The following is a 23796-nucleotide window of genomic DNA, read 5'->3' as shown; positions in this document are numbered from 1 at the left end:
ATGCCCCACGTATATACGTCCCCCATAGACAGAAATGGGCACACGGCGCCGTACGGGAGCGGTACTGTACTACGGTACGGCTGGCACATCGTTGTGAGAATGCAGTCTTATACCGATGCTACTACTGTGTTAAGCTATTTGCTTAAAGGGTTTGTCCAGTTGCAGCAAATAAATGTTATTGTTTGCATAATGCATCTCTTTTTTTTTATTCCTTACAGTTTCCTAGAGCTCTGCTATCAGTTATTGTATCAGTAGATTCATTGTTTATTTCCTGTGAATAAACACCGGTCCCTGCTCATGTGATGTCACGCAGGTGCACGGTTCATTACATCACACAACTCTGATTACTCTCTGTGATACTAACAAGTTGTGCACCTGTGTGACATCACGTGACCATGGATTGGTTTTTATCCACTTTATCAACAGGAAGTAAACAATAAAGCTTTGTGGTGAAGAAAAGCAAGCAGAAATCTAGAAAACCATGAGGAATTGATACAGAAAGTATATTGAAAAATAGTTTAAGATTTCATTACACAAACAATATCATTTACTTTCTGAAAGTGGACAACCCCTTTATGGATTTTTTTGTTCACTGCTCCATTCAGCTTTCTCCAACCGGACTGGTCTTACTGTCCCAGCCACTGCAAAATACCTACAAAGATTAATGGGGCACATTTCCTCAAAACAGTGCAAACCACACGTCTGCAGTTTGCCTGTGTATAGTGCAGAGGGTGCTAGATTCATAAATTGTGGCGCACGTTCTTTATGAATCTGGTGCTTCCCTGCACTGCTCCGACAGAGTGCACCGACTTTTCTTGGTGCCCCTTTAACATGGGGCATGCGAAACACTTCCATCGAACTTTGCATGATAAGAGTCTGTCAAGAACGCCCATTTCAATCATTTGTGTTGCGTGAAAATAGTTGCGTGGACTGATTAAGACTGAGCACGGGATTTAACATTCAAATTGTGTCGCAATCTAATGCACTTACATATACCAGGAAGAAGAAGGTGAACTCCGGAGAACCTGAGCGGGGAGTGACACATGCAAGATATCGGGTGCAGGATCTTAGTGAATAAGGGCAGGGTGCATTATCATCCGACAATGCACTTTTGGTGACTTCCTCCAGACAAGTAAATGTGCCCCAATGTGTTACTGGGCAGATTGTGTTGGGTAGGTAATGAGCAGTGCCTTGTTTCATTCAAATAGAGATTAAATTAATTTTGGTGCTTTTTCCCCAAACTCCAAACCTTCGTTCCTTTCATTTTACTGAGGAAAAGCTTCTTTCTGATGACGATACCACAGGTCCTACATTGGTGGAGTGCTGCAGCAATGGATTACCTTTTGGAATGTTTTTTTTCCATCTGCACACAACATCACAACATCATTGGAGCTCAACCAGAGCAACCATTGTTTTCTTAGTCACCTATCTTACCTTGGCTTTTACCCCAATTAGTTAGCTTGGCGGCGCAGCAAGTTCCATAAACCGGCCTGGTTGTTTCGTGCCTTCCAAATCATGTCCCAATATCTGCATTTACCACGTATGGACAGGTGGGATGAAGGAGAAGAAGCTTCTCAAAGATTATGATTACTTTCATGTGACACAGTAAAGGTTCTTAATACTTATGCTCATGTGAAGTTATAGTTTTTGACTTTTAAACCCTTGCCGCAAACTGCCATAGTCTCACATGGTCAAAGTAAAGTGGACATTTAACCATTCATATGCTGTGGTGTAAAGCACCTTCTGGGAAGTGGGATATTGTAACCTGACGGCAATACTGCTCTAACCTCCTATTCTAACCACCAATCCTCCACAGGGATTATTCTGGTGCAGCAGAGGACTGTCTAGTTCTATTCTACACTGGTCTAAAGTCCGACACATTAATACATCTCCCAAATGTAGGAAATGTGCTTTTTGTATCCCATTCCACTCCACAAATAACTTTTTTTATTGAATGCAACATTAAATGGTGCAATTACAAAAAAACAAGCCCCGATATGGATATAAGTGAGGAAATACTAAAAAAAAACCTTATGTTTCTTGGCAGGTTAAATTTAGTCCTTCATATGCAACAAACGTATTCTTCCTTTTGAGGTCTTCAGTCTCCATTTCCTTTCTAAGATGCCTAAGTGTACTGCAGTCTCAATGGGGATCGATGATCAATTACTTTGGTGTAAATGTCTGTCTCTGCACAAAGATAGAACAGGGAAGAAATAGGATAAATTAACACTTGTGTGAACAAACCCTTTGCTAATTCTTCAGCAGCAGGCAAGGGCTATGGATACCAAAGGTGCAGTATGACACACTGTGGCTGATTAAAAAAAATATATTATAAGCAGGTAAAAGAAACATATTACAAACTTTTAAGCCATAAACCTAAAATAGTGACAATGCATAATTTACACCATTTCCTGATGTGATCCATTTTCCTCCATCTACACAAATGTAAACGCTTAATTGGATTATTTTAACAGTTTCATCAGACTTGTATGAATTTCACTCACATTGTGTATAATCCAACCTGTGGATGAACTGATTTATTCGCATTATTTACCTATGATAGCAATTCAAAAAAGGAAAGATATTGTACATACATACAGCCCCCCAGTAACAAGTACGTACAGCCCCCAGTAATAAATATATACAAAAATATACAGCTCCAGCAGCAAATATATACACCCCCCCGTAACAAGTACATACAGCCCCCAGTAATAAATATATACAGCCTCCCCATTAATAAATACATACAGCCCCCCAGTAACAAGTACATACAGCCTCCCCAGTAATAAATATATACAAAAATATACAGCTCCAGCAGTAAATATATACACCCCCCTGTAACAAGTACATACAGCCCCCAGTAATAAATATATACAGCCTCCCCATTAATAAATACATACAGCCCCCCAGTAACAAGTACATACAGCCTCCCCAGTAATAAATGTATACAGCCCCCAGTAACAAGTACATACAGCCCCCCAGTAACAAGTACATACAGCCTCCCCAGTAATAAATATACACAGCCTCCCCAGTAATAAATATATACAGCTCCCCAGTAAATACAGTTCCAGCAGCAAATATATACACCCCCCTGTAACAAGTACATACAGCCCCCCAGTAATAAATATATACAGCCTCCCCATTAATAAATACATACAGCCCCCCAGTAAGAAGTACATACAGCCCCCCAGTAACAAGTACATACAGCCTCCCCAGTAATAAATATATACAGCCCCAGTAACAAGTACATACAGCCCCCCAGTAACAAGTACATGCAGCCTCCCCAGTAATAAATATATACAGCCTCCCCAGTAATAAATATATACAGCCCCCAGTAACAATTACATACTGCCTCCCCAGTAATAAATATATACAGCTCCCTAGTAATAAATATATACAGCCCCCCAGTAATAAATATATACAGCCCCTTAGTGACAAGTACATACAGCCTACCCAGTAATAAATATATACAGACCCCCCAGTAACAAGTACATACTAAGATTAAATAAGGATACTGGTTGTGGTGGGTCTTATTGAAGTGTTCTTGGTGGAGGGCCAGGTGGTAGCAGGGTGGCGAGGGGGATTAATGGAGGGGTGAGGTCTTAGTGGAGAGGCCTATGAAAGACAGTAGTGGGTCAAATAGAGGGGTAGGGCATCTCCCAGCAATTATAGTTTTACTTGAAACCCACTTGACCCAGGATACAATCTGGAGAGTAAAACGGAAATGGAGCGGCTCTCAATTTCACTCGTGTTTCAGTAACCTCTCAAGGGGGGTGAGCGTACTGATCCATCATAAAATCGACCTTAAGGTACTAAAATCTAAAGTGGACGAGTATGGCCGATTTGTTTTTATTGATGGCATTTTAGAAGGTTTAAGGTGTGTACTGGCCTTTGTATATATCCCTCCACCATACTCATCAGATGTCATTAGACACCTATTTCTCTTTTTGGAAAACTGCCCAAATTGTCCTGTATTCTCTTGCGGGGATTACAACTGCATAATGGACCCGGACCTTGACAGAGTTTCAAGGGATCCCACTAGGAAAATAGAAGGAGGATCACCATTAAAAAAAATATGTGATGAAGTGGGCCTTATAGATATATGGAGGCAGAAATACCCCAAAAGAGCAGCATATTCTTGCTTTAGCAAATCACATAAAGGGATGTCTAGGATAGATCTTGCACTAGGGAATAGTACTTGCATGGAATATGTGGCAAAAATGGCTTATGAGCCAAATAGCATCTCGGATCATTACTTGGTAGTGCTTGACATTAGGAATAAGAAAGTGATAGGGGAGTATTCAATTCCATATAGAATTAATGCCCATTGGTTAGCAATATTGGATATAGATCTGGACTTAATGGAAGAGATAAAGAGGTTCTGGATTGAGAATAAGGAAGACACAGATATAAGGTTGGTCTGGGACTCATTGAAATCACATATCCGTGGGTTCTTATTTAGTAAAATACAATGGGCAAAAAAAGCAAAACGTAAGCAGGAGGAAAAGCTCAAAGAGAATATTCAGAAAAGTGAGGAGAGGTTTAGAATCACGCCTAACAGTGAGAACTACGATAAATTGCAAATAGCCCATAAAGAACTAGAGGACATGTTGATAGAAAAGGCAGAACACGCAGTTTTTTTCGCAGGATATAAGAAACATTTTGAAGGGGGCAAACCCGGCAAGATGCTGGCAAAGGTGGTACAAAGCCAAGAACACAACCCAGGGATAAATATAATTAGGACAAGCACCGGGAGCATAACAAGTGATAGAATGGAGATACGGAATAAATTTGTTAAATTCTTTTCGGATCTATACTCATCTAGTATATCAGAGGGAGCAGAGAATGTAAAGGAATATTTAGAGGGGATTGAATTACCACAGTTGTCAACACTGGATAAAAGAAAACTAGATGAACAGATTACGGAGAGGGAACTTAACGAAGCTCTTAGTGCAATAGCAGGCAACACCGCCCCGGGATCGGATGGGATACCATTTGAGATATACCGTAGGGGGGGGAGGGTACTTTTACCCATCCTCCTGGAGGTCTTAAATTTTTCATTAAAGGAGGGAGGCTTACCGGCCTCTATGAGGGAAGCCATAATCACACTAATCCCGAAGAAAAACAAAATAGAAACAGAGGTGGAGTCATATCGCCCTATATCCCTAATAAATACCGATGTCAAGCTTTTTGCTAAAGCTTTGGCAATTAGATTAAAATCGGTTGTGGGTGAGCTCATACACATAGACCAATCGGGATTTATTCCCGGTAGACATGCCTCCAATAACATTAGACGGATATTTGCGGGGATTCAGCTCGGCCGGGGGGGGACCCGCTCCATCCTGTCGATTGACGCAGCTAAGGCTTTCGACAGGGTGGAGTGGACCTTCCTCTGGGAGGTGCTGAGAGGATTCTGTTTCGGGGCACAGTTTGTGAAGTACATCCAGCTGCTGTATGTAGACCCAAAGGCCAGAATCAGAATTGGACAATGTCTGACTGAGGTATTTGACATCTCAAGAGGAACTCGACAGGGTTGCCCAGTTTCCCCTGTTCTATTTGTATTATTCCTAGAACCATTGGCAATCAGGTGCAGAAGCAATGCAGGGATCCTGGGCTGGGGGTGTAATGGAACACAGGATAAAATGCTATTGTATGCAGATGACATACTATTTACTGTTGAAAGAACAGAGGAATCTGTACCAAAAATAATGGAAACAATAGCAGAATATAGTAAGCTCTCCGGGTTAGAGGTGAACTGGAACAAGTCATGTCTTCTTCCAGTGGATGATTTTATAGTCAGGAAGGGTGGGGAGCTGATAGTCCTGGATAGAGGGGACACAATAGAATACCTAGGGATAAAAGTGTCTGGGACCCCTGGAACGTATATCGATCAGAACCTAATACCCTTAATCCAGAAGATAAGGAAGAAAATACATGTATGGGTAAAATTGCCATTATCCCAGGTAGATAGGCTTGCACTTATTAAAATGATCTTACTGCCGCAAATACTGTATATCATTATAGCCACTCCAATCTGGATTAGCAGTAAATATTTTAAAATCATTGAAAGACTTCTAAACGAGCTCATTTGGGGAAGAAAGAGAGTCAGACTTAAACTACAACATTGGTGTAAACCGAAAAGAAAGGGGGGCTGGGCCCTGCCCAATTTTTTTCTATACTTTGTTTCTGCTATCTTACAATATATATTAGGGGGTAATGACGATATAATTATTAATGCGATAGCCAAAAGGGTTAACTTAGATATTAAGAATGGCTTGACTTTTTTGGACTCTGGGGTTCTGGATTCTATAGAATTAGCTCAGGTACCAATTTGTAGGTGCTTTAGGAGAACTTGGGATTGGGTTAAAAGGCACTTTGAAATTAACAATAGCACTACACAGGCTCCACTATGGAATAATCTCCATTTAAAAGAGATGAGGCACTTTAAGGGGCGCAACTTTTGGGAGGGCAGGGGGATTGATCAGATTGCACATATTTTTTTGAATGGCAGATTGATATCCTTTGATATGATGAAAGACACACATAAATTAGAGGCGAAACACTATTTCCAATAGATATTTGTCAAGCAGTTTTTATGACGGCATGATACACAGTAGTAAAAAAAAATGGGAAGAGAATATTGGCACCCTATCAGAGACTCAATGGGCAAGTATACTTCAGAACGTGGGCAGTATGGCTAGTCCTGAATCCCACAGACTAATGCAGATTAAAATCATATATAGATTATACTACACCCCAAAACAGATAAACTATTTTAAGAAAGAGCAGAAAGAGAGATGCCTCAGATGCCAGGAGATAAGCGCAGACTTTCTACATATGGTCTGGAATTGTCGGAGGATTTTGCAATTTTGGGAAGATATTTACATAGAGGTGGTAAAATTCTCAGGACTGGATATCCCAAGGTCACCAGACGTCTTGGTGCTTGGCAATACAGCAGAAATAAAGGGGTCTAGATACCAAATACAATGGCTGTTGACTGTACTGCAGATTGCTAGAACTATGTTGATCTACGGATGGAAATCATCTAGCACCCCCGACATTAAAGAATGGCACAACAGAGTGAATAGAATAAAAAGATTGGAAAAAATAAAGTATGAAGCAGCAAGGAAAGAGAGGGCATGGGAAAAAAGATGGTTATGTGATAAGGAGGAGGACTTCCAAGGCCAATAAGAATAATAATTTTTTTTTTTTTTTTGCCGAGTAGGGGTGGGGGGGATTGGGGTGGGGGGCCTATAGGGTTATAGATGGTAAGATTTAACCAGTGGAGGGAACACGATGAAGAACATAAGTTGTGGAATATGGTCGACCATAAATGTAATATAAAAATGGTATGTGTAGCTTTATGACCACTGTACAGATAAAAGCTGTTTTCTCCACAATGTTTTGTATGATGGTTTGACAATGTAAAGAAAAAACCTTGAATAAAAAGAATTTAATTAAAAAAAAAAAACAAGTACATACAGCCTCCCCAGTAATAAATAAATATATACAAAAATATACAGCTCCAGCAGCAAATATATACAGCCCCCCTAACAAAACAAGGGACGAGCAGGCACTACCAGGGTAATTTTTGTGTGATAACATCCACGCATCCCAATAAACTATATGCGACCACAAAGAAAAAAGATGGATTAAACAGGATTAAACAATAATAACAATATTTATTAGTTTATTAGTTAATCAAAGAAATACATTACACACAGGACAACCAAGATTAAAAAACACTTAAAAATACATCCAACGGATGGATGTGGCTACCAAGGGCAAATTGTGCCTTGAGCTCCCTATCCTAAATTGGTAGTTCAAAGTGTCTGCATGCAGGTAACCTATAAATCCAATATAGATCCACATATAGCCAATACAGAGGTAGTAAAGTACACAAAGTGACCTGTGCAAAGGAAATAGCCTACCTATAACCTATAATCAACCTATTTCCTTTGCACAGGTCACTTTGTGTACTTTACTACCTCTGTATTGGCTATATGTGGATCTATATTGGATTTATAGGTTACCTGCATGCAGACACTTTGAACTATCAAGTTAGGATAGGGAGCTCAGGGCACAATTTGCCCTTGGTAGCCACATCCATCCGTTGGATGTATTTTTAAGTGTTTTTTAATCTTGGTTGTCCTGTGTGTAATACACAGTAAAACACAGTAATACATATTGTTATTATTGTTTAATCCTGTATACGCATCCATCTTTTTTCTTTGTGGTCGCATATACAGCCCCCCTGTAACAAGTATATACAGCCACTGAGTAACAAATATAAACAGCCTAACCAGTAATAAATATATACTGCCCCCCAGTAACAAGGACATACAGCCACCGAGTAACAAATATATACAGCACCTAGTAACAAATATATACAGCCCCCAGTAACAAGTACATATAGCCAACGAGTAACAAATATAAATAGCCTTCCCCCAGTAACAAGTAACCACTGAGGAACAAATATATACAATCCCCAGTAATAAATATATACAACCCCTCGCAACAAATATATAAAGCCCCCCAGTAGCAAATGCATACAGCCACTGAGTAACAAACAGTCTCCCCAGTAATAAATATATGCAGACCCCCAGTAACAAGTACATAGAGCCACGAGTAACAAATATATACAGCCCCCAGTAAATATGTGCAGTGTGACCTTCTTCTCTTTCAGCAGTCAAAAGTGTGGTGCAGTTTGGGACTGCGCTCCCAGGTCAATGGTAGAACTGGAAGCATATTGATAGACACATATGGAGAGGGGGTTCTTAGTCTGCCTCTGACCTGTTCTCTGACCCAGCTGCTCTTTGAACATCTGTCTCAAAAGAGCCAGAGAGCTGGACCGGATTCAATCACCGCACATTTATTGGGCTATTCGGATGGCCTTGCATCCACCCGAATTGCCTACACTGTAATCCACCATTGGTTAGTGGGGCCCCCTTTAGAAGCAAAGTGGTGGGGCCCCATAATCTGACCCTGAAGATCATTGTTTGGCTTCAGCAGAGACAGAGGTTGGAGAGCAGTTTGAAATCAGAGTTCATAAACACAGCCATATTAGGAGACTTCGGCGTGCTCCAAGTCCAGCTACAATCCTAGATACACTTTTTCCAGTTTTGCTGCCACTACCAACACACACATTGACGACCAGCTCCTGATATGGGAGGGAACTGTATTGGATGCAGAAAATTTTGTCAAATATCTTAATTCTAACTACATGAATTTAAAATTCACATTTAATTTACAGGCTAAAACTATCAACTTCTTGGATATCAGCTTAACTGGTACCAATACTGTAGTTCAAATTTCCCCATATGTCAAACCAACGGCATCTAATACCACCCTACTAGCTAGTTCATGCCACCCCAATCATGTTATAAAGAATATCCCTACAGGAGAACTTATCCGCACTAAAAGGAATTGTTCCACATCCTCCCTGTATAAAACAGAGGAGAAAAAGGTTTGGGACAAATTAAAGAAGAGAAAATATCCGGAGTGGATGTTAAAAAGGGCTTCTCATATAGTCCATAATATCCCCCGTTCAGATTTGACTAACATGAATAAAAATAAAAAATCCAAACACAAAAAACAACAACCAATAGTGTTTACTACAACCTACAGTGTTCAGTACAAAGAAATTGAAAAAATTATATATAAAAATCTACCCATCCTGCATACTGATCACATACTGTCCAAAATTATGCACAACAATATAAAATGTGTAGCTAAAAAGGCTCCGAATCTCAGTAATTTACTGTCACCAAGCCTATATCAATCAAGTCCAGGCCATACCACATGGCTCAGCACTAAAGGCTTCTTCAAATGTGGAGCAGACCGTTGTAAGTGCTGCAGGTATGCGATCCAAAGCAAATTTTTCTCCTCGTACTCTAACGATGCACAACAAGAAATAAAACAATTCATAAACTGTAATACATCATTTGTAATTTATCAGATACAATGCGTTTCATGTGAATTAGATTACATAGGCTGTACTACGAACAATCTTAAAACCCGCATTCGTCGACATTTCTCTGATGTCAGTTCAGAAAGTGCGGTTAACATTTCCGCAGTATCTAGACATGTTAGGGAACATCATGCCGGAGACTGCAGTGTCCTCAGATGCAGGGGTATCGAAAAAGTAATGAAACCTAAGCGAGGGGGAGATCTTAGGAGGATCCTTTTAAATCGGGAAACGTACTGGATTTTCTCTCTAAAAACTAGGGTCCCTTTTGGATTAAATAAGAAACAAGATTTGATTCATTTTTGCTAAAAATTGCTAACTTATAAAATATATAATAAATATAAAATATTGTTTCTAATATCCTATAATGCTCCCCACGTAATACAACCTCTCTTTTTTGCTTCTTTGATAGAAAAACAATGAAAAGTTACACTTTTTCTTGCAGGTACTAAGGTGATAATTACCATCTGTTTTTCCTTGTTTTTAAACATGTAAAGTTTTTTCTATGTATGTTTACACTTTATGTTTACATTTTATGTTTACACTTTACGCTTTACGCTTTATACAAAAAATCATGGAAAGGGTTAAGAAAACCTTACCCAGAGATCCATGGGATTGAAAGGGCAGGGTTAAATAGCCAGACTGCAGAAAGTTGTGCAGAAGCTATGAATAAGGTTAAGCGTAAGCTTTGATGCTAAGCTTTGATGCGTAAGCTTTGATGCTATTTTTTATTCCTTATGCTGTGTCATGTACCATTGTACTCCTTTTTAATGGATTTCAAATAAAATTTTGCTACTTTTTATCCTAAAAACTGACGTCTGATGTCCAGCTGGAAATAGTTCTTTTTCCTGTCTAATGCTGCCCAGTTGCTCATGGCAACCAATTAGGGCTCAGTTTTCATTTTCCCATTGCAGTTTCTAAAATGGATGCTGAGCTCCTATTACCGTAGTTGCCCTGACCAATTAGAAAAGCTTTTCACTGGAAAACTTTTAATAAACCTTTCCTAATGCCTTAAATTCCTTGCACCACGTTTATTAAGGGGTTATGACAGTTTTTAGTCTCTTGCACAATTGCTCAGAAACCTTTGATAAATCTGTCCTATTGTATCTGGGATGTTGATCCGGTTAATGCTCTGTCAGTAATCGCTATCAGAATCATCCCGAACCAGAGAGTAGGGGTGATAGGAATAGCGCCGTATTTATATAAAAGGCGTTTTGGATTTTGACACTAGCAACCAGATATCCCAAATCCTTAAACTCCAAACATGATTTTTTGTATTATTACAAAGCGTGCATATATACATGCACATCATTATCTTGTGCTTTGTGCTATTATTTGGCTGTTGTTGCCTTGTCTGCAGTCAGGTGACTTGTGGAGATGTGATTCTGGTGCAGGTAGATGTGTAGTGCTACTTGTCTTCCACCAAATTTACCATGTACACTGCTTACACATCTACCTTACTTATAATGTTTTACCTTTTTTCATGAAATTGATCAATTCATGCTCTTAAAAATAAAGAACATAAATGAAAACAAATATTTTTACATATTTTTACTTCTGAAACCTACTTTTGTATAAGTAATAGAGAATATGTCTGTGCTTCCCATGACAACCAATCACAGCTTTCATTTAAGAGAGAACTATCTGGAATAAAAGCTGTGCTGTGATTGGTTGTTATGGGTAACCAGGACAGTTATCGCATGTGTTGGGCCTTGTTACCCCAGGGATGTATGTACACCAGGTACCTGTGCAGTATGTTTTCTTCACATGGTAAGGGGCAACCACTGTGGCAGATGTATCCATAGGGGCAGTTATTGGACTATGTTCCCTTATGACGGTGTGATATGTGGTGTGTACAGACCCTGTATGGACCCTGATACAACAAAGAAACAAAGACACAATAAATACACAAAACACACTTCATTGGGAATTAAATGGCCAAATTTTTATTTATATCCCAACCCCATGGCAGACCCCCGACTCACGAAGAGTCACCCCTCAGCACTCAGGAGAGGAAAAACCCCCTGTGGGGGAAACCTCTAGGGAAGCCATGGCTGAAGGGTCGCCCTTCCTCTGGGCTTAGAGGGTTACTGCCAATAAATATCTCTTACCCAATTTAGAATAATTTGGCTGATCTGGTGGTGGATGTCCCCTTCCTCCCTCGCAGCTCCAGGTCTGAGGCAGACAACCCCTTGAAGAGGATGGCGGCGCTGTAGTGATGAGTCCTGGGCTGATGGGGCGTCCCTGCTAGAACCTCCAAATCGCATCAAGGTAGGTATATTGTAGGTAGTCAAGCTCAAGGTCCAATGGCACAAAATGGCAGCGGGCACAGCAGTGTGGAAGCTGTTATGGAACATTCAGTAATTATGACATCAGCACAACATCTGTGACCACTGAGGGCGTGTCTACACGTGTCATCCATTATGATGTCACACACAGGGAGGGATGTGAAGGCTTAACCCTATAATGGCTGGAAATATGTCTCACTACAGGGGGAAATAAAGCGTCCTTGTATCTTGAAACATACAGAGATTATACGTAGAGGAGCGGTGTTTGCACCACACTGCTATTTTAATCCATTTTATTAGAATATATAGTAAAGTTTTTTTTTGTAATAAAATATGATATATTTGAATATAAGATGAGACTGCTTATTTATGTGGGCACTTACCAGATCAATGGTAATTTCTTTCTAGCATTGATGAGGTTTATTTTTTACAGGATTTATTCTGAGTACTCATTGTGAGCCTTCCTAGGTGCTATAAGGATTTAGGATATGTGGTCCTGTGATTAATTATTGTGAAACTCCTAAGATTTCTTGGGTTGACTCCCATCACTGACAATCCTATGTTATATAGGTCCATACTACATTGATACAGTGGGGCACATTTACTTACCCCATCCTGCCAAGATCCAGCGGCGCGTCGTTCTCTGACGAAGATTCAGGTCTTCCGGCGATTCACTAAGGTCGTGCGCCCGATGTCCACTAGGTGTCACTGCTGCGCTGAAGTCCGCCAAGGTTCGCTGGAGTTCACCAACCTATTTCCGGTGCATGTGAGTGATTGATTTTGCGACACAATTCGTTTTTTAAATTCCGTGTTTTTTCCGAATCTTTCAGGTTTTCCGATGGCCACGCCCCCAACTTCTGTTGTGTGAACGCCGATGCGCCACAATCCGGTCGCGTGCGCCAAAATCCCAGGGCAATTCGGCGCAAATCAGAAAAATTTGGGAAACCCGACGGAAAAAAGTGATTCGGACCCTTAGTAAATGTGCCCCAGTGTGTTATATTCCTGCTGTTTATGTTGTTTCTTAAAGAGGTATTCCCGCGAAGACAAGTTTATTGTATGTCCTCAGGATAACAAAATAACACATTCTCTAATTCACTGTTATTAACAAAAATGCAGCATTTCACAAATATAAGTCCAACATGTCCATCAGTCCTTCTGTACACAATTTCCGTTGCCCCTAGACATGACCCAGTACATTCTCACTTAGGGCCGGGTGGCAGCCATCTTGGATGAGATTGTGCAGATGAAATTTCTGTCTGCCTCTGCTGTGTGGCTGTAGCCACTCCCCCTGCACAGAGCTCAGATACATAGACACTTCCTGCCAGGAGATAATGAGTAGAGGGAGAGGCTGCAAACTGCAAGCTACAAGGAGATAAGTGATCCAGGGGAAGGGGGAGGCAGGCACATATCTGTAGAATGTAGCAACAACGTAAAAGTGCAATGGTCTATCAGCCTCTGTGTAATCATCCCATGCATCTGATCATCTCTGATCGGTCTCATCTCTCTTTCTGGTGTGTAAGTACAATGTTAGAAGCCAGATGAAAATGTATCTACACCTGTACCTTGATAATCTAACCACAATGTCACCCCACAGAACTATATGGGTAATACAGTAATGTAACTGCTTAGTGGGGTCCTACCCACACCCTGGGATTTTACACTGAGCAGCCTAGAGAGTGATAGTAGCTAAAACAGCAATAAAACAGGGTAAAATTGTAAAGTGAGGGGTTAAAATGATCTTTATTATGTTAACATCACTAGGGGTTTGAAATGTGAGAATTTTATTTTGTGGGAAAACCCCTTTAATGTTCCATAGGAGCTGTGGGAACATTGAGAAATTGGTGGCATTAGTGTAGTATAGTACATGAGATTCTATCACATTTTATTTATATTTCTCCCCCAATCAATGCTTGTATGGCCAATTATTGCAATTTTATCACGCCACCGCCATGCCAAGTGCCTGCACAGTTGCTACAAATGAACATCTTCATCTGGAAGCCTATGACAAAAGACACGAAAAAAATGTAATAAATGCCCCTCTAGGTCTTTCTTTCTCTCATTGTTTGTACATCTACTAAGCTCCTCCTGCTCTATAACATGATGCTTGCAAAATATATAGGCAGGCATTTATCATTTTTGGTGCAGGGTGCTGCAGAAAGTGTGCTATAATTTCCAGTGAGATGTATGTTTGTGGCGCAAGGGATTAATGATTGGGCGCCCAATCAGTTAGGTTTAGAACCGTCTCCCCATTCATGAAAGTTGGGGAGAGTGTGTGCCAAATATTGCGCCACCAAACGAGTCAGAAAATTTGATGCTCTGGAAAAGTGTGGGATCCCCAAGCGACATCACAATTTTGTGTCCAAAAAAAGAACATGAGTGTCAGAAAAGCACTCAGGTTACCTTTACCATATATGTCAAAATAGATTAACTCTTCAAAATCCATGACCAAAATATAACCCCATTTTAATTGGATTTGCATTCTTTTTCAACTTATGGGTCCTTTTTGTATTTTTTACATAGAAGTTTGGAAATTTGAGACGTATTCTGTATTTCTTAGAAGATGACCAAGAAAAATGAATGTCTTGTTAGTTTAGTCATTACCTTACCAAGTGTAGCTGAGGGCAAATACAATAAAAATCATTCTCAATTGTTGCAAAGTGACCAATTTCTGTCAAAAAAGCAGCAGACATATAATGATTTATTCCTGCAGACATTTCACTAAATTGCCGTAATTAGTAGAAGTCTAAGAGGATTTGGCATAGGCTGCTTTATATATAGTTAACACTGAAGTGGGGAACACAATTCCGCTGCTCACCAATAGCACATTTAAAAATGAATCCCGTATACCCGAATCTGGATTTTTCTTTTGCAAGTATGTGCACTTTCTTAAGGGAAAATAAGATAAGTTAGATGAAAGCTTACCTTTCTCTATGCAGATCTGCTCCCCTTGTCCCATGGGAGTGGCCAGTGAAGCGGAGCCAGCCTCCCGGTCTCCGCACCCATTTGCACATGCACCTCACTATGCTTGGTGTTACTAGGCAGTGAGGCACCGTGAGGTATGCAAACTCCTTAGAGAGTTGTTTACCTGCCCCACTGCCTAGCAACACCAACTGGTCTGAAGGTGGCGGATCGGGGCAAATAATCGCAAGTGCTAGCAAGTGCTGGTGTGGCGCAGAGGTCCTGATGAATATGCCCCACTGTGTATGTTCCTGTACCAGAATCAATGAGGGTCTCAGGTGGTGGATTCCCGCCTATCGACAGTAAAAATAATAATACGAGCAACAACCCCTATGAATCCTTCAGGACAAGGCCCTTTTCAGTTTTTGCTTTTCCATTTTATACTTCCCACATTACAAAAACAATAATTTTATATTTAAACTTAAAAATATTTATGATGGTTTGCTATCTGTGGGACAAATAGCACTTACTGGTAGCACCAGGGGCAGGACAAGGCATTTTGGTGCCCTAGGCGGACATGATTTTATGCATAATTGCATAAACAACCAGACATATTGGGGGTCATTTACTAAGGGCCGATTCGCGTTTTCCCGACGTGTTACCTGAATATTTCCAATTTGTGTTGCGGAGCTTGCACTTATCTTCACTCAGCCCGGCTCGGTGTATTCCAGTGCGTTCAGATGCTCTTCAGCGCAGCAGCGCCACCTGGTGGACGTCAGAGGAACTGTCTTAATAAATCCTGGCCGGACCCGAATCCAGCGCACAGAACGTGCCGCTGGATCGCGAATGGACCGGGTAAGTAAATCTGCCCCAAATTGTGGGTCATTTCTTATTGATAGTGTTTTGTGGTTGCACAATTCAGAGAAACCTAGAGAAAAGAGAGGGTGCTAACAAAGCCATGCAAACATAAAGCAGACATTTGGGAAATGTTAGTTATGAAGTTATTTGGGCGCTATGTCTATATGCCTAAAAAAATTAAAAAATTTAGTAATTTGTATATTGTGAATTTTTCTAATTTTTTTGCCAAATTTCCTCTTTTTTCATAATTGAAAGTAAAATATATCATCCAAATTTGAAGTACAATATGTTAAAGCATTAGAAAGTTATAACCACTTTTAGTGACACGGGGCAGATTTTAAAAATCGGGCTTGGTCTAAAAGCCCTAAAGTGGCTTTTTGATATGATATGATTAATATCCAAAAAAATTTGGGTCGTTATAAACATATTCAGAACAGTGGGGGATATATTTTTTACATCAATCAAATATGCACATAAATTCATATACAGTAATATCATTTCTTAATGTATCCTATGTGCAGCACATAACATTGTAAGTGAACCTATAGATTACTGCCAAACTGTCTATATGCACAAATTCCAACATAGTCATATTCCGAGTGTGATGCAAGTAATAACGTCAGATCCTGACACTACTGTGTTATCATGGATACTTGGGCTTTTTTTCCATCGGCAGTTAATTATAGCTTTATATGGTGCTTTAATTAATTGCAAATGAAACTACACACATAACAGAACTCCCAGACCACAGATGTTTCCTAATATAGATTCATTCTCATACAGAGCCCAGAGTGTGAGGGAGAGAACAAGTCCCAGCAATTCATCCTGTATAGGGCTGGATGTAAAGATGTTAGAAAAGCAGTTTTTGTTTTACCAAGTCTTAAAATGGACATAATTAAGTGGTAATATTGTGCGGAACCACAAATAGACAAAATGCAATTACGATGGATTTAATTTAGCAAGAGAACAAGCACATAACATAATAGACTGTTCTGGAGCCTTCATTAATAGACATGTAATTTGCTCGTAGTGGATGTTTCAGTGTGTCAGCGTACACTGGTCATTTACATACAAAAAGGAACAGGCTATATATGTTCCCCAATGCAGCCATTAAACCTGAGTGAAGTTGCCCCGCCCCCCCACCTTGTTCAAATCAAACAAAATAGGTGTCAAACTACCAAAACAACAATACCAATACCATTACAAAACTACCAGCTACATTCGTGCTAGTTTGTGCAGCAGAAATTTTAATTTGTACCACTATTATTTTTACGATATTAAAAAAAAGTTTCCAGAGGTCATCAAAGGTCAACCAGCCCCCCTCCCCTCATTGCCCAAATCAAAGAAAACTGGTGGCAATCAATTGTGCTACATTTGTGCTGCTCAAATGTTTGTTTGTACTACTTATGTTTTGAATATATTAACAAAATTTTAAAGGTCAAAAGATCAACCAGCCCCCCACATTAACCGAATCAAACAAAACTGGTGTCAAACGTTAGTGCTACATTTGTGCAGCAGAAATTTCCATTTGTACCGCTATCATTTTTTAGATATTAATAAAAGTTTCCAGAGGTCATCAAAGGTCAACCAGCCCCCCCCCCCCACATTCACCAAATCAAACAAAACTGGTGTCAAACATTAGTGCTACATTTGTGCTGGTTTTACAGCAAATTTTTGTGTTTGTTCTACCATCATTTTTTATATATTCATAATTTTTTCCAGAGGTCAGCAAAGTTCATTACTTCCAAAGTACAATGGGGCAAATTTGCTTACCTGGTCCTGTCGCGATCCCCGATTCGGACGGTCCGACGAAGATGAAGTCCGGCGCAATTCAAGAAGCTGGTGCGCCGAGTTCCTGCATTCGTCACTTCCCCGGAGAGGTTTGCCAGAATTCACCTTCTTCTTCCTGGTGCTTGTAAGTGCATGTCTTGCGACACAACTCTTAATGTTAAATCCCGCACGTAGTCCGAATCCGTCGGGTTGGCCGATGGCCCGCTCCCCCGATTTGTGTCACATGCAAGCCGGCACCGATGCGCTAAAATCCGATTGCGTGCAACACAATCCCCGGCGCAAGGTTGCGCAAAACAAAAATCGCCAGGAAACCCGACAAAAATGCGCTCTGTGGACCCTTAGTAAATGAGCCCAACTGTGTTTGCTAGCTCCTTCTGGTGATCAAACCAGAGAAGTGTGACTAGGGTTGATCCTAAAGTGTGACCAGTTCATCCTAAACACTAAACCTATGTAAACCTAAACATATCTTAAAAATGATAGAAGCACAAATGAAATTTTTTGCTGCACAAACCAGCACAAACATAGCAATAACGTCTGACACCAGTTTTGATTTGGGCAATGTGGGGGGCTGGTTGACCTCTAATGCCCTTTGGACGAAGGCTCATTCTGAGCCAAAACGCGCGTCGGGGCTGCCGTCATCTCGGACAGTGGAGGTCTTCAACTATTTTACTGGTAAGGTCTCACAAGTACTTTATTAGTGGACCACATTTGGTCCAGTACAGGACAAAGCTGTTTGCTCTCCTATACCTGATGTACACTATGATATTTTACCACTTGCCAATTATCTCTCCTTGCCATTAGTGTTTATATATCTTTATTACCTGCATCTCCTCCAATCCTGTCCGGGGTGACGACCTTTTCCTCTGTCACCGTTACTGCACTGTATACCTTTAAAGCACCTTATCCAGGGTGCCTACAAATGTTTTTACCATCATGTTTTAACATATTTTGCAACAATAAAGTGTTATATTTTACTTTACTGGTATATAGCTCTATTCATTTCATAGTGTCTCCATTTCCCCTTTTGTTAAAGGGTACCATTGGTTATGTCTAAGATTATAATGGAAGCACTAATTGGTGTGACTACTATTTCAAAGATGCCTGGACACACATGAATATTTGTCATATCAACAACCAACAGCTATTCACATCTTTTTGGCAACTTTTCCCTCTTCCTTTTCCTGATTTTTATATGTTGGACTTTGACTTTACCACTATACTAGAATGTGCTCCAGAACTATACCAGCATGTACTCTACCACTATACTAGAATGTGCTCCACCACTATACAAGCATGCACTCTACCACTATACTAGAATGTGTTCCACCACTATACAAGCATGCACTCTACCACTATACTAGAATGTGCTCCACCACTATACAAGCATGCACTCTACCACTATACTAGAATGTGCTCCACCACTATACAAACATGCACTCCACCACTATACAAGCATGCACTCTACCACTATACTAGAATGTGCTCCAGCATTATACAAGCATGCACTCTACCACTATACTAGAATGTGCTCCACCACTATACAAGCATGCACTCTACCACTATACTAGAATGTGCTCCACCACTATACAAGCATGCACTCTACCACTATACTAGAATGTGTTCCACCACTATACAAGCATGCACTCTACCACTATACTAGAATGTGCTCCACCACTATACAAGCATGCACTCTACCACTATACTAGAATGTGCTCCACCACTATACAAGCATGCACTCTACCACTATACTAGAATGTGTTCCACCACTATACAAGCATGCACTCTACCACTATACTAGAATGTGCTCCACCACTATACAAGCATGCACTCTACCACTATACTAGAATGTGCTCCACCACTATACAAACATGCACTCCACCACTATACAAGCATGCACTCTACCACTATACTAGAATGTGCTCCACCACTATACAAGCATGCACTCTACCACTATACTAGAATGTGCTCCACCACTATACAAGCATGCACTCTACCACTATAATAGAAAGCGCTCCACCACTATACAAGCATGCACTCCACCACTATACAAGCATGCACTCTACCACTATACTAGAATGTGCTCCACCACTATACAAACATGCACTCTACCACTATACTAGAATGTGCTCCACCACTATACAAGCATGCACTCTACCACTATACAAGCATGCACTCTACCACTATACCAGCATGTACTCTACCACCATACTAGAATGTGCTCCACCACTATACAAGCATGCACTCTACCACTATACTAGAATGTGCTCCACCACTATACAAGCATGCACTCTACCACTATACTAGAATGTGCTCCAGCACTATACAAGCATGTACTCTACCACTATACTAGAATGTGCTTTACCACTATACAAGCATGCACTCTACCACAATACTAGAATGTGCTCCACCACTATACAAGCATGCACTCTACCACTATACAAGCATGCACTCTACCACAATACTAGAATGTGCTCCACCACTATACAAGCATGCACTCTACCACTATACTAGAATGTGCTCCACCACTATACAAGCATGCACTCTACCACTATACTAGAATGTGCTCCAGCACTATACAAGCATGCACTCTACCACTATAATAGAAAGCGCTCCACCACTATACAAGCATGCACTCCACCACTATACAAGCATGCACTCTACCACTATACAAGCATGCACTCTACCACTATACTAGAATGTGCTCCACCTCTATACAAGCATGCACTCTACCACTATACTAGAATGTGCTCCACCACTATACAAGCATGCACTCTACCACTATACTAGAATGTGCTCCACCACTATACAAACATGCACTCTACCACTATACTAGAATGTGCTCCAGCACTATACAAGCATGCACTCTACCACTATAATAGAAAGCGCTCCACCAATATACAAGCATGCACTCTACCACTATACAAGCATGCACTCTACCACTATACAAGCATGCACTCTACCACTATACTAGAATGTGCTCCACCTCTATACAAGCATGCACTCTACCACTATACTAGAATGTGCTCCACCACTATACAAGCATGCACTCTACCACTATACTAGCATGCGCTCCAGCACTATACAAGCATGCACTCTACCACTATACTAGCATGCGCTCCAGCACTATACAAGCATGCACTCTACCACTATACTAGAATATGCTCCAGCACTATACAAGCATGCACTCTACCACTATACTAGAATGTGCTCCACCACTATACAAGCATGCACTCTACCACTATACTAGAATGTGCTCCAGCATTATACAAGCATGCACTCTACCACTATACTAGAATGTGCTCCACCACTATACAAGCATGCACTTCACCACTATACTAGAATGTTCTCCACCACTATACAAGCATGCACTCTACCACTATACTAGAATGTGCTCCACCACTATACAAGCATGCACTCTACCACTATACTAGAATGTGCTCCACCACTATACAAGCATGCACTCTACCACTATACTAGAATGTGCTCCAGCACTATACAAGCATGCACTCTACCACTATAATAGAAAGCGCTCCACCACTATACAAGCATGCACTCCACCACTATACAAGCATGCACTCTACCACTATACTAGAATGTGCTCCACCTCTATACAAGCATGCACTCTACCACTATACTAGAATGTGCTCCACCACTATACAAGCATGCACTCTACCACTATACTAGCATGCGCTCCAGCACTATACAAGCATGTACTCTACCACTATACTAGAATATGCTCCAGCACTATACAAGCATTCACTCTACCACTATACTAGAATGTGCTCCACCACTATACAAGCATGCACTCTACCACTATACTAGAATGTGCTCCAGCATTATACAAGCATGCACTCTACCACTATACTAGAATGTGCTCCACCACTATACAAGCATGCACTCTACCACTATACTAGAATGTGCTCCACCACTATACAAGCATGCACTCTACCACTATACTAGAATGTGCTCCACCTCTATACAAGCATGCACTCTACCACTATACTAGAATATGCTCCAGCACTATACAAACATGCACTCTACCACTATACTAGAATGTGCTCCAGCATTATACAAGCATGCACTCTACCACTATACTAGAATGTGCTCCAGCATTATACAAGCATGCACTCCACCACTATACAAGCATGCACTCTACCACTATACTAGAATGTGCTCCAGCATTATACAAGCATGCACTCTACCACTATACAAACATGCACTCTACCACTATACAAGCATGCACTCTACCACTATACTAGAATGCGCTCCATCACTATACAAGCATGCACTCTATCACTATACTAGCATGCGCTCCACCACTATACAAGCATGCATTCCACAACTATATTAGCATGCACTCAGTCACCACACAAGCATGCATTCCACCACTATACTAGCATTTTCACCACCGATGGACTGCACATCTTGTGCACCAGTGGAGTCCTTGCATTATTCCTCTTGGAATATTAACGGTTACAGTGCCGGCACCGAAGTCCAGTCAGCAGACTGGAAGTTGTTGCATCATATTTTGGTATAATGCAAGGACTGCTACGTGTACACATTGGGGGTACAAATTTATTAACACATTTGCACCAGAATTCTGTCTAAAAATGCCTTGAGCCACACTTATCAAGGCTTTTAGACCTTTTTTGTCACTTTTCTAGCTTGTCTGACTAAGCGGGTGCGGCCTTTGTAAAATGGACTTGGGATCACTTAAAAGGGGCTTGGCCAATGGAGATTCCTCCGTGCAGAGCTTAGATCAACCAAAACTAGGTCTAAAGTAGGAGTTTTATATTGCACCAGAATTTATAATCACACCTTGTTCATTGTTTGCTAGTTATAAACAGGCAGAACCTTAGACACATTGTTAATTTACCCCTATTGTATTTCAATTGCATTTTGAAATGGCGCACCCTCCTGGCGCACCGTCCTAATTTTTTTGAGAGGACAGACTAATTTCCATACAGCCGCATACATTTTTTGGAGACCACGCCCGTTTCTCAAACCCCCTTTGTTGGAAAAGTTGGAAAAGGGCCAAAAATTGTCTAAAAACCTTGGTAAATGTGTCAGAAGATGTTTTAGGTGCAGTAGTTTGGTGCCTAGCTGTCATTTTTTTTTGCTGCAGAAGCAATAATGAATTCTCCTCTTGTGTTTTGCATGTAAACACCTTGTATTCATTATCGATCACATGCACTTCAGTGGAAACACATATGGAATCGGGCCCAGCCCCCCTCGTGTTTAATTTGTGTTTCAAACCAGCTGAAACTCAATGTGTGAGCGCAGCAAGTTACCTATTCATGATATTTGCTGTTTATGCTCCTGACTACTTATGTATGCAACACCCCTGCTAAAGCATAGGCAAGGTGGTAGTTGTGAATAGCATCCTCTCCATGTTAGGAGCTGTTAGGGAGACTAATCACCTATCTAGGAGGTCTCTAAGTACTAGAGAACATGGTAATTGCAGCTGTAGCCACTGCCTGGTAAGGCAAGAGTTAACTGTAAAGCAAGCAGGAAGCTGATTGGAGAGTGCTACCCCCTGACCAAGGGAGTATATAAACCACTTGTGGGTGAAAGCACATAGTCAGTCTGCAGTCTTAGGTCTTACTCTGCAGTTTCATTCAGAGCAGAGCAGAGTGCTTCCATGCAATCCCTGGACAAGGCTGCTTTCCCATGACGGGCTCCCCATTCATCACCCAGGGATTCATCCTACATACACCTCAGGGGTTGTCCCAGGGAGAACCAGTACTACAGCCTCTCCCTCCATTTTTCTTGCACACGCCACCTGCTGGAGACATGCCAGGCCTTAGGTCAGCCCTCTGGTCCCCATACTGATCACCGTGACCTCAACGTATTCTGGGCCCCGGCTGCCTCCAGGCCACAAGAAAAGGCTAGGCCCCGGTGGGGGATGTTGCATGTATAATTCTCTAAAGTTGGACCTTGAACCTATGTCACCTGTACTGATTCATGCTTGGAAACCTGAATTTAAACTTCAGT

The 23796-nt window shown here is 41.0% G+C and overlaps 1 long non-coding RNA gene across 1 annotated transcript in view; it reads right to left on the bottom strand.

Annotated features, from left to right (window-relative positions):
- Positions 1 to 1995: 1995 nt before the first annotated feature.
- Positions 1996 to 23796, bottom strand: part of LOC140125675 (uncharacterized) — a 65915-nt gene continuing 44114 nt past the window's right edge. Inside the window, exon 3 of the long non-coding RNA XR_011854684.1 lies at positions 1996 to 2187. This is a non-coding gene — a long non-coding RNA (uncharacterized lncRNA). The remainder of the gene's footprint in view (positions 2188 to 23796) is intronic.

The sequence above is a fragment of the Engystomops pustulosus genome, chromosome 4 (genome assembly GCF_040894005.1).
Source record: "Engystomops pustulosus chromosome 4, aEngPut4.maternal, whole genome shotgun sequence".
NCBI classification, from domain to species: Eukaryota; Metazoa; Chordata; class Amphibia; order Anura; family Leptodactylidae; genus Engystomops; species Engystomops pustulosus.
The sequence above is the reverse complement of the archived record's forward strand: the minus strand, read 5'-3'. Positions and strand labels throughout refer to the sequence as shown.